General features: G+C 51.5%; 2 protein-coding genes across 7 annotated transcripts in view; both read right to left on the bottom strand.

Annotated features, from left to right (window-relative positions):
• Nucleotides 1–2,757, bottom strand: part of ZCCHC7 (zinc finger CCHC-type containing 7) — a 114,374-nt gene extending 111,617 nt beyond the window's left edge. Inside the window, exon 1 of one of the 6 annotated variants that reach the window (XM_052701460.1) lies at nt 2,692–2,757. The gene's annotated coding sequence lies outside the window, so the exon portion shown is untranslated. Of the gene's footprint in view, nt 1–2,052; nt 2,374–2,691 lie in introns of those variants that run through there. The other 5 variants (XM_052701458.1, XM_052701457.1, XM_052701459.1 and 2 more) reach the window with 5 other exon arrangements.
• The window catches only part of SLC25A51 (solute carrier family 25 member 51), a 292,109-nt gene that overhangs the window by 183,367 nt on the left and 91,480 nt on the right, over nt 1–17,262 (bottom strand). The gene's annotated exons all lie outside the window — the stretch shown is intronic.

The following is a 17,262-nucleotide window of genomic DNA, read 5'->3' as shown; positions in this document are numbered from 1 at the left end:
AAAGATTTGCTGTTGTTCACATTGACAAAGTACAGCAATTTCTTACTAACATTTAGACAACAAACAACAGTAAAAATCTTTTTGCTACAGCAGGAACATAACACAGACTTAGGCAAACACCTGCATAGAAAAGGTAATGGGCAATGCCAACAGAGCAAGACGGAGACAAAAATAAACCACAAAACAAGTTAAATCACTGGGACATGTGAACACTCCACTCCTTCATCAACTGGAATCCTACTGCTACCTAAACACACTGCACGTATTTCCTCAAAAGCATCTGACTGCCTCTTTGGTAGGCCTTAAGAAGGAACTTCAAGTAAAGGTCTAATAATGTAAAAAAGAAAAATGAGCCAAAACCCAAACCACAGCAATCTGAGTTTCTCTTAACCATCCTTGAACAAAACTCCAGGTGGCTATATCTAGAAACTGCATGAGGATGGCATCTTCTCAGGAGATTTGCAAGGACTGCTTGCCAGCACTTTTTATTTGGTTCAGTCAAATGAAACATCCTTACTTGGTAAAAAAGCAAACACTGGCAGCTGTACAGCTGCAGTCAGAAAAGAGATGTTTATGGCGAATTGCAGGCAAAAAGCGAGAAGGAGCACCAGCTAGTCAATCAGAGCAGTGACAAAGTTGCACGTGGGAAGCTACCTCTCAGTCAAAACTTCAAATCAGTTTGGAATGCTCAGATTTTACGTGAACACAGAAGATGCTTAAATTAAGAGCCAGTAACATCCCCAGGCCAGTCTTTCCCATGTTCCTCCTGCTTCATCTGCTGTGTTTCTTCCCACCATCTCCTCCTTCTGTCTCCTTAACTACTTCTGCTCTCTTACATCAACTCCTGCACACTCACAGAGCTCACAGGACAACAGCCTCCTTCTCTCCTCCTCTTGCCATTTCAAATTCACCTGGTGCTTAACTTCACATACTGAGTCTTTTTTGAAAACAAACAAAGAAAAAAATATAAAGAAGAGATTACTTCATCCTCTAGAGCTGCAAAAATTACTTTTCAAATAAGTGCAGTATTCCCATCACAAACCATCGGCCGAATCCCAGCATTTCAATTTCTCTTGCTTTCTGCTTGGCCTGTGCAGTAATATACAGTATAATATTTTATGACAAAGGCTGTACTCAAAATACAGCAACAAACATATTCTTTGGTGTCTTAATGAGTACAGGGAAAACAAAATGCTTATAATCAGTATCTTTCATACAGACTGGGACAACTACAAAAAACGGAGAAGAAAGATATTTTGAAGAAAACACCAAAGACTTGCTAAAGTCACAAGTCACCACCAGAGCAGAGGTTAAGATATCAGCACGGCAGCATCAGTAGCCTGTAAAGATTTGTGCAAAACATTTTTCTTTTCCAGTTTTCTATTTAGTCACATTTGTAACATCCAAACTGACCAGTACTTCAGACTATGAAGGCACAGCGTCTGTACAGCCGGCACAAAATTGATAAAGGATTTACACCTAGAAGTACAGCAAAGTGAAATCCTTCATTTCACCTGCTAGGTGTTTCTGGGTCCTCCCTCAGAAGTAGCACACCTCCTTGTCATTGACAGAAGCCATCAAAAGCATCAGCTTTTACAAAGCACAACACCAAAATGAAGATCACATCTGTGTTCTCACGTGCCCTATGAAGGCAGGCAAATCCCAAATAAACACCACAACAACACGGTCATTATCAGAGCTCAGTGTTGGGAGTCAGTTCTTTTCTTCACCTGCACCGTGTTCCTGTACTATACTTAACACAGCTCTCGTCTGGGCACCAGGGATAACCCAGCTGTGCTCAAAGCAGGAAGCTACAGCTCTGTCTGGGCGCCTGGGGTGAGAGGTGCTGCCTCAGACAGCAGAGCAGCTCCTGCGCGGCGCGCTGAAAGCAGAGCAGAAGTGCTCTGGGTGGTAAAACGCTTCGGAACAGCTTCCTGAACTTCTTGCCCACAGCTTTTCAGGAAATGAGCCCTGAAAAGGGCCCACAGCACTTACTGCCTCGGTTACAAACAGGACGCAAAAGACAGAGCACTCATCGCAAAGCTCCCTCACCTTTACACTTACTGCTAGCTATTTCCAGCTAAGTTTGGCTGCTAGTTTCTCATGAGAGTGACCAGCGCTGCTCTATGCTGATACAAAACTCTTTTTTTTTTTTTTTTTAATGTCGACTTGTGTTTGAGAAAACGTTTATTTCCTGTCACTTTTTTATACACGCTGCAAACGAATCCAAAGGAAAAACCAGAACATTGGAAAAGGCTTCTCCTAGCGGAGACCTACACCTTCCAGAGACCATCGGGAAAAAAAAGCAACAACGGAGTACAACAAAACGCAGAGCTTATGCCGGCCCTTGGGAAGGCTTTTCCCTCCGCTCACTGCGACATCCTCAGCCGGGGACGGGCCTCGAGTAGGGACAGGGCAGGGGGCTCTGCTCAGCCCGGGCGCAGCGCAAAGACAGCGCCGCGTGAGCCGGCCCGTCCCGCGCCGGGGGAAGCGCGAGGTCCGGGCCGGGAGCGCCGCAGCGGAAAGGAGGCACCCGGCCAACGAGCCGGGCCCAGCGGCACGGGAGCCGCCGGAAAGCGGCCCCGGGGAGCAGCGGGGAGCCGAGAGCGGCCGGCGGTGGGCCGGGAGGGAGCGCGGCCGGGCCGGGGGAGGCGGCGGGAGGGGGCAGGGCGGCGCCGCTCTCATACTCACTGCTGGCCGCACCGGGACACGCCGAGCCGGAAGTGGGGGCGACCGGCCCGCCCCCCGCAGCACGTGTTTCCGGTCCCGCCCCTCCGCCTCCTCCGGGCGCGGGTTGGGCGGTCGGGCTGGGATGGCGGCGGGGCGGGCTTGGCCGCTTCGTCCTGAGAGCGGGGCGGTGGCCGAGGGAGCGGCACGGGCTGCGGCGGGGGAGGGCCGGGGGGCTGAGGGAAGGGCCGTGCCTGGACCGCGCAGCTCCGCGGGCAGCGTGATGCTAGAGCTCGAGGAGCGCTGGGGCGGCGCTCGTACACGGCTGTGCGTTTGGGCGCCGCCGGGCGAGCCGGGCTGGGGATCGGCCCGCCTTCCGACTGCGATGTTACGAGCCGAGAAGTCGGCCGAGTGAGACAGGAGCCCGGGGAGCAGCGAGGGGCGGATCGGGCACTGCTGAGCATCGCCGAGGAGCGACCGAGACTCAAACGGCCGAGAAGAGGGCGCCTGTGGGCACGGCGGGCTCCTCCCGCCCGGGCTGCCTGCCGAACCCTGTCGAGGCACGGCCAGATGTGTGCACGAGGCACCGTCCTGAGCAGTGGCGGGCTCGGAGGACACGGAGGACTTGGCCTCTCCTGTGCAGGACGTTTTGGAGGAGAAGAGAGCTGTCATGGCTCAAGTGGTGAAAACGGACGATCCTTTCCGAGGATGGGGCTTGCTGGGTGGAAGCTGCTTGATGGCGCACGGCTTGCAGGTGCTGGCATCCAAAGGGTGTTAAAACCACCTACACCATCCTCTCTCTTTAGCTCCAGAATAAGTATTTTAAGTGGTATTTTGCAGAGTCTGAGCATGTCTCTGACTGGGTCTATAAGGAACTGGCACCTCCCAGTGCAGAACAGCTGCCTGTTCCCTGATTAGCTATAGAGGAGTTTTTCCTCTTCTTACTCTAATCTTCTTGCAGGGTTGTATTTGAATTTTAGAATTAACTTCTTCCACCCTGGAGAGATAAAGCAAGCATTGGACATTTTCGAGACTAATATGCAGTTGTATGAGGGATTGCCTGAAACCAGAATGTTTAATTGAACCTGGCTTTTCTGATCAATTAGTACTTCTGAATATGATAATTTCACCAAAAGTAAAGATTCTGAGCTGAATTTCTTTACCAGATGGTTTTATCTTCTGCTCTGATGGACAGAGGTTAAAGATTTTTCTATGCATCATGAAGACAAAAATGCAAGGGAGCTTAAAGTTCAACATGAGAGGTAAAAATTCTCTCTGTACAAGAATGTATTTCAGAAAGCAAATCAGCATTATTTAGGGAAATTGTCAGTGATGTCCTGGTACCTTTCTGGATCATGCTAGAAAGCTGGACATACTGGTTATTGTGTTTTGATTTCTTGTTCAAATACTTGCAAATGGAAGAGCAAGCCATTTTCACTTAACAACTAATTCAGAGCACTGCGCACTGGGAGGTAACTTTGTTTTGCCTGTTCCTCTTCTAAGCAGATCTGTTTAGGAGAAGGAAAATTTTGTTTTCAAATATTGTGTTGTTATTGCTTACAGCTTTTGGTTGAACTGCTGTAAGGCTGGTCTTCCACTGCAGGGGTATGCTGTGCAAAGCAGACCTCAGTAGCTGGCACCTTTAGCTGTGATTTTAAAATGGGATAACTGCAAAATCCATCAAAGATATGGCACAGGCTGAAGCGGAAGCCTTGGAGACCAGCAGACAGTCAACAGTCTAGCAAGGGAAGAGACAAGACAAGCACTTCTGTGTCCCGTGAAAGTAACCCCCTCTGCCCTGCAAGCACCATGCAGCATATACTGTAGGGGGGGAAGGCAAGAGTGGGGGTTGGTCTGGAAACTCACACATCTGCTGAAAGTAGAAGGTACAGAAGTGTTGGAGAGGATGAAACTCCTGACTCCATGCTTACCCCCTGAGAGAGCTTCCTCTCTTTCCACAGGACCAGCAAGCCTTGTGGCCAGCAGTCCGGACTGCCAGCATCAACCCTGCTGCCTGCAATTGCAGCTGGGGCAGGATGTGACTGCCAAGGACAAGCTGCTGTGAGTGTGATGTGGTGCAGCATTATTTGCAGATGGGGGGGAGGAGGAGGTACATAGTATGTGCTGCTAGGGAGGACCAGTCTTGCTTTAGAGTTTAAACAGGCCCAATTTGTCTTTCTTGTTAATGTCACCACACAATTTCTAATGCTCCCGTATGTATCTATGTATGTACATTTAATGGGAAATGTTCTTTTCTGTCATACCCACAAATGCTGGCTGACTCTGGACGCTACCAGCTGGCTGTTTTCACAGATAACTGCCTTGGCAGCTCAAGGTAACATGCTGCTGACGCTGACCACAAGGGATCATTCTCTTAGGGCCTGCTAGCAGCCCCTTAGATACTAGGCATGGTGCTGAGCATGCTTTCCCAGTGGACACCAAGGGACAGCCCAGAGCTTTCACTTTCCATTTTTGTAAGCCTTTATATAGGGACTTTCCTAATACTGCATTTTCAACATCACTGGCGTGTAATTGCAGCCTGTATGTTGAGCCTGGGAACAGCAGCATGTACATGTTGGCTGGAAAAGTGTCTTTGAAGGGCAAAATGATCCAGTTCTCTCATCCCCCAGGCTTTGGGCCAGTAATGAAGAAAAATGAACAACCTGCAGGTAGGAAAGTTTTCTTTCCTAGCTGCATGCAGGCAGACCCTAGAAATAGAACTATGGCACCTGATATATGCAGCAGGTAATTTCCAGCAATCTAATCACGATACCTTTCAGAAGAATACTGTTTTTTTCTACCTCTACTTATTACAAAAACCCTCTCAAATGTATCCAAAATTAACTGTTATAAAACAATTGTAGAACGTTGCAAAACATTGTTGTTGATATGACAAGAGGATGAAACGGAGTTGTAATACAACAGGCAATTGCCCGGGCCCTAAGGACAGTGATGCACATTCCTGTCCTGAGGCTGTCTGACCCTGCTGCCCTTCACCAAGCTTCGTCTTAGTGTCCCAGCCCAGCCCTATTTAAACACGTTTGTGATGACTTTGTGATGGACACTTGGCAGTCAGTCATGGCGTGGCTCATATTGCTCAGGTTTGCATCAGTGTATATGGGTAAGGGAAAGCAGCACAACATTTTCCTTCGAGCGCATGCCAGTAGCATTCATAGCTAGCCTCCCTCTGTGAGAGTTCGTATCTTTCCCAGCACTTGCAACACAGCTTTTTCTAGTTCAGCAAATTCTGTGTGCAGTTGAGGTCATCAGGAGAAAGAATGACTTTTACCGAGCCTGTGTTGAAAACAGTCACTGCTGTAAAGGGCACTGAAGCACAGTAGTTTGTGTAGCACTAAATTTCTGACTTTGCCTTCATACGGTATAGAAAAAGTAAGATTGCTTGCTTGCCTTCATGTCTTTTACTCCTCCTTGAAGAAACAGCCCTCCTCAGAGCTTGTAGGTCATACTGTCCAAACTGCCTCCATCCTCGGGGCAAAGGGCCATAGGTCCATTGTACAGATGTGTACAGGCTTATGTTGCTGCTGTTCTGGGTTGCCTGCACTAAATGCAATGGGATTTACATGTGATGCTCAGGCAGTGGCAATTTCACACATGCTCCCTTTCACACTTAAGCAGACTGAATCCTGCCTCGTGAACGATGAACTGTCTTGCATCTGGACTCAGTGCAAACCTTTCACATCCTCTGAGCACCTCCCACTTGGTACGCACTGACTTGTGCAGCAGCTGGAAGGCCCCGAGCATGGAGATTCAGGCTCCAACACGCACGGCCAGCTGGAAGAAAAGGGCTGACAGCCCCTTTTTGTCTGGTTGCTGATGCTGTGAGTCCTGTGTGCCCCACATTATGCTGGGTTTTGCTTCCCGTGGGGAGGACATTCCCTTTACCTCCACTTACAGAACCCACAGCATTCCAAGATTCTAAAGGTAGATGGGAAGATTCAGAAATGCTGCAGAGGAGAATTTGCAACATCTCCAACTACTTGGAGACACTTCAGGTCCCCGAATCTTCCAGACTGCACAACTCCAGTTGTTACTGCACCACAAACTTTAAGCTTTTAAAGACTAAAAGGGAAAAAACATGGAGATACGTGTGTAAACTGGCATTATTCAGTCCAGATGCCAGTAGGTGGCACCCAAGAATGTGCAGCTCCGTCGGTAGGCTTTGTGCAAGACTCACTGCTTGTTGGCTGCAGCACCTCGGGCTCTCAGCCTCTGCTCTCCCTGCGGCCACGAGGAAACCTGCAGGACTCTTGATCTTCTTAATGTACGATTTCAAGTGCTGTAGGAAACAGTGTGGAGAAGTCCAGAATTATGCAGAGTGTAACCCAGTGCTATTTGTTGTTAAGGTGTCCATGCGTGGTTGCTGCTTTCTGTTGCCTGTAGGTTCACTTCACATCAGTCCTGTGTGGTGAGATGGCCCCGAGCTGCTGATTCCTGTGGGGCTTGCTCAGAATGTACAGCTAGATAGAGCTGTCTGAGAGCATTGCTGGGGAATAACACGAGTCTTGGCCATGTTACTGGTTTTTTTTGCAGTGTTTCTTCCAGTTCAGAAAAATGTGAGAAAGCAACTGAAGAGTGCAGGCCTGCAAGGAAGTCAAACTGAATGTGCACAGCCACGTTTTTAAGATCTTAGTTTTGCAGTCCCACTGAATGTTACTTATACCCAGACTCATGTAAGGAGATGGGTTGTGTTTGTGACTGGTTTCCTGTGCTGAGTGATGCTGTCAATGGCTCGTGCAAGCAGTGCCCAACAGCCATAGCGCCTTCATCCAGCAGCTGCGAGCAAGGATTGCTTTTGTGTGGTGGTTAGGCTGAGAGTTTCATTTACGTTGGTCCTAGTCTGGCAAAAAGCACACAGTTTAGGGGATGAGGCAGTTCTGTCCTTCGGGGTGTGAAGGCAGAGCTGCTCCTGCAGCAGCAGCACCTGGCTGGGCAGAAGGCCTCTCGCAGGGCTTCGGGCTGCAGAGAAGCTGGGTTTGTCCAGGGAACACCAGGCAGGAGACCAGGAGAGCAAGAAAGAGAGAAAACAGATTAACTACTAGCGGACAAACGAGGTGGCAGCTGCGTCCTCTTGTCACCTCCGGTTTGTTGTGCTGACCGGCTGAAATGCCCTACCCAGGGACATCCCTTTGCGCTGAAATGGGGGAAAGCCGTCGCGGGAACGCCGGCAGACCTCGAGGCGCTGGGCAGCCTCCCTGCCAGATCCCACCGGGGAAACCTCCCGACCCGGCGCTGCGCGGCTGTGCAGCCCGCACGGAGGCCGGAGCTGCGGCCCGTCCTCGCCTTCACGTGCGCGCCGCAGGAACGGGAGCGCTCAGACGTTAATTAAATTCCCACCCAACCACCTGGCCCGCTCCTCCTCCTCCCGGTGCTCTGCTTTGCAGCTTCAACAGAACAGCGGGAGAGGGGAGGGAGCGTAATTACGGAGCTCCTCGGAGCCGGCTCCGCGGCGCCCCGCGGCTCGTTAGTTACAGCTTCGGCTGCACCGCTTCGCGGAGGGTCGGCGGGGGGCGGGGAGAAGGGAGCGGGGGGTGGGCGCGGCGAGGGCGGGCGGCAGCCTGCGGGGCGGCCCCGGGGAGAAGGCAGGGCGAGGGGATGGAGGGGCAGGGAGAAGGGAAGAAGGGAAGGGAGCGAGGGAAAGGGAGGAAGAAGGGCCGGCGGGAGCAGAGCGTGGTTTGTCTGCGGGGCGGTGAGGATGCAAGGCGGGCGCCGAGGGATGCTGAGCGCTGCCACTGCCCGCACTTCTCCCCTCTGGGCAGCATGCGGTCCGCTCTCCTCTGGCGCTGCAGAGCGGCGCTCGGGCTCCCAAACCCCGTGCGCGTCCCTCAGAGCGGTTGTGAGGAGGGTGGGTTCTGGAGGACGGAACTGCTTTCCCAACATATTAAATCTTCTCTGAGAAAGTATTTCCTTTCCCAAACCACCCTAATTTTCTCTTAGAATAATTGCAGTGGTGTTCCGACTCTCTCCCAGTTCGAGCAAATAAGAATCCTCGGCATTTTCAGGTGAAAAAAGCCCTTTCTCCTGTAAAGAGCCAACGTTCTTGGTGCGAGGACAGGCGGACCAAGCCAGCAAGGAAGTGATGCCTTTGGCTCGACTTGTCCTTGAGCAGCCATCCACTGGAAAACAGCATTTCTGCTGCCCCCTGCTGCAGGGGTCCTGTGCCCGGGGGAAGGGTTACCCTTCAGACGCCGCTGGTCTGCCAAAGCAAGTCCTTCAAAAGAGTGTGAGGGGGTGGAGAGGGTGCACGTTTCCAGTGTAAAACTGTTTTGAGTCCACCAGCAGCTTCTGCAATGGGTAGATGTGCGTTTCCTTTCTTACAGAAGGGAAGGGACAGCTCAGAGCAGGTAGGACTCTGTTCTTGAGGTCTTGGAGCTGCTCTCTGCCAATAGTTAACTCTGACCTCTTGATTTCCATTTTGTTTTGGCAGCTCCCAGTCATTGTTTCTCTCTTTCCCTCTCTATCTTTTTTTTTTTTTTTTTTTTCCTCCCTCTGGAAAATTTCCCTTAAGGAACCATTGGTGATGACCCATGAGACAGTGCGTGAATGCTTTCCATTGTGCAATGCTCTGACATTTGGCATTCCTATGGCGTTATCCCCCATCAATGCAGAATAAGTTGTCAGAGCATGAAATTGGTATTTTTACATATTCTTAAGGTACAGATGTCATCTGAAAGCCATGCACAGGCATTATGATTAAACTCTCTGTTTCATTCTCTGCCTATGAACAGATCTGTTTGGAAGATTTCTCTCCTTTTGGGGGGTTAGAGAGAAAAGATGTAAAAAGTGGCAGTGCTACCTGATATCACCATCAAAAGGTGAAAGCTAAGTTTAAGGCACTGTGCACTGAGTGCAATATGGACTCATAAATTCAGAGCAGTAGTGTTCAAATTTTAGCACCTGTGTTCCTGGCGTGGTAGCAAGAAGCAAACAAGTACCAGATGGAATATAATCAGTGACTCAGTTTCTTGTGCCAAATATATCAACATGTTCCAAATCAAATCTGCTCAGGGCGTACAAGTTTGTTATTCTACGTTAATTACTGCCTAAGAATGGCAGACCCTTATGGGAGGATTAGTATGGCTAAACATAGTGTACATGGAGAAAGAAGAGGAAGGGCATGAGAAGGTATCCACGTGGGACCCCAAATCTTTGGTTTGGTTTGTTTGACACAGAAGGATGAGGACCTTTCCAAAGTTTCCTGTTTGGAGGCAGGTCAGGTGCCCTACCTGTGCTGTGTGTCCCCCCTTGGAAACAAAGCTTGGTGAGCACTGAAACCAGAAGCTGAGCAGTGTTCTCAGCTGGGATTTTGCAGATCAGGCTGCGTAAAAGCTGTGAGCATCCTGCTCTGACCTCATAGCTTACCCTGCTGTGGGCAGAAGGTTGGACTGGAGACCTCCTGAGGTCTCTTGCAGCCTGTATTGCCCTGTAGTCATGTTCTCTCCTAGGCAGAAGTTAAAAGAAGAGGGCGTTCAGCTTTGGCATGACAGATCTTTCTGCTCAGATTCTTCCCAGCTTTTGTACAAAGAGTGCTTAACGCTGCACAGAGCTTCATCCCGTGCTGCTGTTTGCCATGCTTGGTAAGAGGTATGTCTGCAGCCCATGAGCTTCAGCAGGGTTACAGAGTTACAATGCCTTAACCAGCATTGTAGTGTTCAACGAGTGAGAGGCTAGAGAACTACCCCAGGTTACAGCTTCTCTCCACACTTACCAGAAAACAAAGCCAGGCTGGATTATCCTTAAAAATAAGTTATGCAAAGCTGTCATCATCCAGGCTCCTCCTCCCTGTCTTGCTCACTGTCCTCCCAGAAGCTAGTGCTCTACCAGCCAGTTCCAGCCAAACGTAGTAGAGTGGTGACAAACTCGAAAGGAATTGAAGTCACAGGCATTGTAGGAAAACCAACACATCTGTAGAGATGGCAGAGTTAGATCTTTGTCCTCACAAATCACAGGGCTCCCTGATGGGCTTGGCAACAGTCCGTATGGCTACCTGGCTTGGATGTGCTCTGGGAACAGCCATGTTATGAGTTGCCTCTTGCTCAGTGATGGTTGGAGGGGGTGAAAATTGCTTGGGAGTGCTGTCAAAGGAAGCTGGGAACACAGAAGCTGCTGAAAGGATGGATAAGGAGATGTGGGAGAAGAGAGGAAAACTCCTCCTGTTTGTCAATAAAGTCAGAAAAGGACATGAGAAGGAAAGTGGGTATGTAGTAGAGAAAAAAGCAGATAAGGATACAGCAAACACAAAAACAAAAATTGTGGAATTCACTGAGTTCCATTAGTTATTAAAGAAATTGCTAGCTGATTACATTCTTACTCCGAATTGAAGAGGATGGAAAGATGTGATGGCACTTTGGTTGTAAGCACAGAACGTACTCCTAAAGACAGTTCAGGAGCAAATTTAGAATGCTGTGGACTCAGTAAAATGCTAGAAGACTTCTGAGGCTGCTTTACGGTTATGATGTGGCTGTGTGTTATGTTGTGAAATTCCCATCTTTCAACCAGATGTCTGACAGCAGTGGACATAGCTTCTGCTTGGCCACATGGTCCGCGTGAAAGACCAATTCCAAGGGCACTGGGACTCTCTGTCTGCAGCCCAATCTGAGCCCCATCACAACCAGAGCAAGGTCTGCCATGGTCTTCTGAGCAGATGAACGAGCAGCCTCCATCCAAGTGCACATCCACAGCCCACAGGTTGTGATTCTTCAAGCAGGGGTTCAGCAGGGACTTGTAAGGAAAGTCTCATGGAAGACTGCAGAGGTGTTGCCCTGGGGACACCACTTTGTTTCTCTCCCCTTCCTTTCTGCTCAGAATCCTGCCTGAGTGTTGGTCTGGCTGCAAAATGCAGCCAACCAAGTTCAGCCAAGCCTCTGTGGCCGAGTCCACAGGGCACACCAGGACATATCCAGGAAGTGAAGCCTTTACACAGGTGCTGTGCCTCCAGTGTCACCGACCATCAAAAGGGATGGGAGCAGATGAAAATCATCTGCTTGCAGAACCTCAGTTCTGTTGCTGAAGTCAATATAATGCAAAATATGAGAATGAGTCTCTTTTGGGAAATGAATCAAGGCCAAATAGGTTTGGCAGCTGCTTAAGCAGTGCTCTGTGACTGCAACAAGATTGCTGTCTTGCACGTTTGGCCCAGGAAGCAATGGGCAAGACAGCCTTTCTCTACAAGCATCAGTGACCGTGATTGGCTTTGTAACCACAGGTTTCCCTCCAGTGCACTCCATGGGGCTGAAGATCTTCTTCACCAGGCCCAGCAACAGACATAAATGTGAGCACGAATTGTTTTGCCTGGGACAAAAGGACACGCTGGACCTTTGGTGTGGCTTGTCACGCTAAGATCTCAGAGACTTCTGGCCGATTGCATGGCACACTTAGATACGTACGTGTTGTCATCAGAAGCAGGCCAGCAGAGGAGAAAATAACCCATGAAGTTAGTGTAAGAGGGCATGGCAGAGCTAATGGGCAACTTGCACTGACTGAAGGAAATGTTTGTTTTTCCAACCAGGAGTAAGAAGTTAATCCTGATAGGGAGAAATCTGTTGCGGTGCTCTGCAGGATTTCTCTTACTTCATTAGACTCTGACACTCTGATGGCAAATCCACATTGTTACATTGTCACTTCTGCCTGAAAATATGTGCGCCAGTGCTTAATGTAAGCTTATTTTTCCTTCTTATTTTGTGAGTGTAATTGTGTACGAAATTGAATGGAGGACTTTTATTTACTTGTTAGCAGCCAGTGGGTGTCAGGTCCTATCTTCAAACTAAGGTATCACTGCAGATTCAGAAGCAGTCTGAGCCCAGGGAAGATGTGCTGCAAGCTCTATGTCCCCAGCACGCTGTCCTGCAGTGATGTGACCCATCAGCATGGCAGCAGCACAGCTCCTGCCTTCCCTTCTCTTGGCAGCACCCACTAAAAAGAGTGCAGCCTGTCTGCAGCCCTGCTCTTGCTCAGTTGACCAAGCAATCCGTATCCCCATGTACCAGCGATCTGTCATCGTGTTTGCCTCTTGCCCACTCTGCAAACTGCATCAGTTTCTGCATCATCTCTTTCAGTAATTGGGAGAATTGCCATAAGTTCACTTGCTGGAGCATGCCTCCAGGAGAAGCCATCCCCTTGTGCACGCCCTGGGTAGACACACTTTACATCTAGTTGAGCAGCTTTTCCTCTTCCCATATGTAACTACTGATATCAGGCACCTTCCTGGCAGGTGCTGTAGCTGCTTCTGGAGCAAGGCAAACCATCATCTGTTGCCACGCTCACACTGTGCTGAGTGCAGTGGTGGATGCTGAGGCAATGGTCTGGATGCTGCTAGTGTGTGTTGCCAGAGTGTGTGGAGCCTGCTGCGTGGCTCTGGCATTGTATCACACTCTTCAGCTGCAAAAGCCACGATGCAGAACAAGGGGCAGATGTGAGAGCAGATGGGTAGAGAGGGACATGGCAGCCCCATGTAAAGCTACTGGTGAGAGAACCTGTGGGTTACAGGAGAGGCAGAGGTCCTGCACTGACACCTGAACAAAGCTCAGTGCTCACCTGCTGGACGTGCCACTCCCGAGCAGAGGCTGTTGCAGGAGCGCAGGGCGGGCAGCACGCCGAGGAAGAGTCCCAGCGGGGACCTCAGGCTCTGCTACAGTGGAGAGGAGCTCGGGAAATGAACGCGGGCTCCCGACACTGGGGCGCAGTTCGGATAGGCGGAGCGGCGCGGGTCCCTCAGTACTCCTGCCTGGTTCCCAAGGGCAGGGTGTGAGGAGGGCCGGGCTGGGCACAGGATGTGCGCAGAGCCACGGGCTGCGCTGCCGGGTGCCGGGCACGGGGAGGCCCTGCGGGGAGCCGTCAGCCCCGCGCTGCCCGGACTGCGCTCGGATCGGCTCACCCGGCAGCTCCTCTCCGCCAGCGCTGCGTCCGCACACCCGCCGGTGTCCGCAGCGCTCGGTGCCGGGCTGCGGCAGCCCCGTGTCCGCCGCTCACCTCGCCGGGCACGGCCAGTACATCCGGGCGGGTGAAACAATCCCGCTCCGAGCTGCGCCACGTGCAGATGTGACAGCCGAAACACCTGCGAACGGCCCTGCGGAAACTTCAGCCGTGGGGCGTCCCGCAGCCCGGCGCCCCTTCTTTGCTTTTCTCCCCGATAGGAGCGGTGGGGCGGGCGCCGTGCCGCGCTGCTGCGCCTCATCCCTGCGCCCAGCGCCCTGCCAAAGAGCAGCGCCTGCACGGAGCGGCCGTGCTCGGCCGAATCGCTCCTACTCGCGGGGTCGGGGCAGCCGTCCGCGCGCTGCGAGCCTCCGGGAGCATGGTAACGCGTGGAGCTGCGTGGAACGAGGGCAGGGAGTGGAAGAGGGGAGCCGGCAGGAGATGCCCAGAGGAACATCTGCTCCCTCCAGCAGAAGGGCAGTTCTCTGGAGATGAACCCCATGCCTTCTGCCCTTCGGGATGTCCCCACGTGGCGGGGCCGGCTGCCTGGGCACGAGGCACCTCACGTCGTGTGTAAGGAATGCGGCAGTTGTGGGGTTACTGCCAGCTATCAGGAAGATGTGCAAACTGAGCTGACCCACACAGCACTGCTTCCTCTGTGAGGCAAAAGCCAAGGAAGAGGGGAACACCTTCTGAGGGTGGCCTGTGCAGAGCAGTTGAAATGGAGCCGCTGAGCTTATGAAAATGACACACGCAGGGCTGAGATAGGAAGGAAGCAGAAGAAAGATATCTGTGGCCAAATATAGAGGGAAATCCCGCTCTGAGAGCCTGTGGCCCACCTCCACTGCTCATACATCAGTGAGCAGTGTGCGGCACACATGGCTTTCTGCAGGGAAAAACAGCAGTGCAACGTTCTTAGGGAAAACCTGCTTAAAGCACTGCTCCTAAGAAAGGCAATTTTGGGAAAAAAAAAAAGTACAACTGTGCTGGGAGTGCAGCAATGACTGCTATTTTTTGAGGAACAATGATTTTTATCGAAGGTTTCTCAGAAGGAAAAGAAAAAATGAAATGAGAAGAAAAACAAACAAACAAACAAACAAAAGAAAACCTTTCCTTGAGTGATGCACGTAGTTTGAGAGATCTCTGCCAAAACTTTTAGAAGCTGGTGAGGTGGTGAGCAGTGAAGACCTCACAGTGGGAAGTGACGGCCGTGCTCAGCCGGGCGGTGGAGCTAAAACTGCCGATAATTAGGCAGGGAGGCATGCGTGGCCCTGGAAGCGACACGAACGAGCTGTCGGCAGCTGCCCTGTGACTGCTGGGTGGCAGACGGAACCCATGGGCTTACATCCTCTGGAGCTGCTCCACTCCTCTTCCGCCACTTCATCTGCAGCTTCAGCAGCCGCCTGCGGCAGGGGCAGAGCTGCCCCCTGGGAGTGGAACGGGGCCACGCAGCAGTGCTGGAGGAGATGTCCACAGCCAGACTGGTGTGAATGCAGCCTGGCATCCTGCTGTAGTCCATCTGCTGTGAACCGTTCACCACGCAGGAGGGAACTCAGAACTTTAACACAGGAGGAGGGAAGAAGCTTCTTGAGATGAAAACCATGGAGTCATACAACTATACCATGACTTGTGTTGGAGGGGTCCTCAGAGGTCGTAGAAGCACAGAACGGTTGGGTTGCACAGAACCTCGCAGCTCCATCCCATGCTGTGGGCTGGCTGCTCCCACCAGATCCGGCTGCCCAGGACCCACCCAGCCTGGCCTTGAATGCCTTCAGGAATGGGGCACCCGCGGTTTCTCTGGGCAGCAGGGCCAGTGCCTTGCCACCCTCCGAGTAAGGAATTCCTTTGTAACATCTAACCTAAATCACAGAGGAGGGAGGGGTGCTCATGTAGGCCACTCAGGATCTAAAGGGTAAGGAAGTGAATCTTTCTCCTGCTGTTCAGTGGAAAAGTGGTGAGAGGCCCCTGACAGAGCTGCTCCTGCCAGGGCGTGCTGGGGGACAGCCCTTGTCTCCTCCTGAGGATGTAGCAATGTGCTCTGCTGGCACTGCTGAAGGAAGTGCCTTCGCTGCCCATGAGAGCTGTGTTGGTGTCTTCCAGCCCTCGTGACAGCAGGCAGAGCTGAGCAGGTTGCAAGGCAAGATGGAGATCTGCTGCGCCTGTGGTGGTGTTCCCTGTGAGCAGGAAGACGTGCTCTGCACGTTAGTAGTGAAATGCTGGAGTGAGAAATGCATGTTAGTAGCGAAATGCTGGAGGTGCAGGAGTGCTCTGGTCATGGCAGTGCTGCTGAGAATGGCGTGGGCTGCAATAGGATGCAGATGAGAGGGCTACATCCCAGAGCTTTGGGGTTGGACAGCTGCTGTGGTTTGTTTCAGCACTGCCTTGTCCGAGAACCAAAGAATCAAACATCTTTCCAATCTTTGTCTCACTTATCTGTAATTCACCAATTTTGCACTGTTGTTGCAGTGATTTCTCTTATAGAAGCACAGATGCTCAGGCACCGTTGACCTGAAAGGGCTCCTGTGATGTATAGGTGCTATGCATGTGGAGTCCTAAGGTAAAACGTTTGGGGGTTGCCTCGATGCCAATCTCTGCACAGCATTGGCTCTCATGTGACATGAATTCACGTGGCATCTCCTGCTGCAGTGCCACGGAGTTTCCAGGATGTTTTCCGAGGTATTTAGGTTTATTTCAATGTTTACAACGCATTTGTTGTTCATTAAACATATTTACCCAGGCTAACCCAACACGAAAGAAATTATCTTGTTTACACTGGAATCTTGACAAAAAACACAGGCAGAAAAGGTAGACAAACACACACAACCCAACTGCGGTGTGGAACATCGATTCGCTGCCACTTCCAATTTTTCTCATTAGAACTTATTTTATTCGAACGTAACTCAGTACTCTGTGTAAATGTGAAGTTGTTAATCTTATTACTGTAAGGAAAACAAATTAATTATTATGCATGATATTGGAAATGGGTTGTTAGGCTGCCATGGGGAAGATTGGGAGAATACACTCATTACTTCAAATGATATCTGATGTACACGCGCAGCTCTGCTCTTAAATCACTCGCGGTGCGCTGATCGCAAAAGCAACAAGCAGAAGAGCCCCTCTTCTGCCCGACTGCCGAACGTCAGCCGTGCACTGGAAGCTGGGCCGGGGGCTGCACTCAGCCTTCCGCGCGTCGCAGTGCCGGCGCTGGGCAACGGCAGACGAAGCTGCTACGGAGGCACAGGAGATGCTGCTGCGTCCGAGCGCAGCCGGCAGCCCGGGAGCTCCTCCTGGATCCTAAGGACGGGGCTGTGAGCGGGGGGGGGGGAGAGAGGCGAAGCATGGCAAAGCGTGACACCGCCTGGCGAGCCTCGGGTCTCAGTCCTCCCCTCGCCCCTTGGCAGCCGCTCTGCCCCCTCTCAGCTCGGGGCAGAGCCTCCCTCGCGTGGGCATCCGCGCCTGCCTGGCCTGCACGGAGCGGCTGAAAATGCGCGCGGTGCAGTTCAGGTGTATAAGCAGCCAGCTCCTATTCCAGCATTTTTCACTCAAGCGTAAAATAGAGGGCAACAAAGCCATGAAAGCAGCGGGTCGCACCCACCCGCTTTGCCGTCTCCCGCTGCTGTGCTGCAAATGCGGCCATGCCGTCCCGGCAGGCAGAGCAGAGGCTGA

Source organism: Tympanuchus pallidicinctus, unplaced genomic scaffold (assembly GCF_026119805.1).
Source record: "Tympanuchus pallidicinctus isolate F22 unplaced genomic scaffold, pur_lepc_1.0 scaffold4, whole genome shotgun sequence".
Classification (NCBI taxonomy): Eukaryota; Metazoa; Chordata; class Aves; order Galliformes; family Phasianidae; genus Tympanuchus; species Tympanuchus pallidicinctus.
This window is presented reverse-complemented; position numbering and strand designations above follow the sequence as displayed.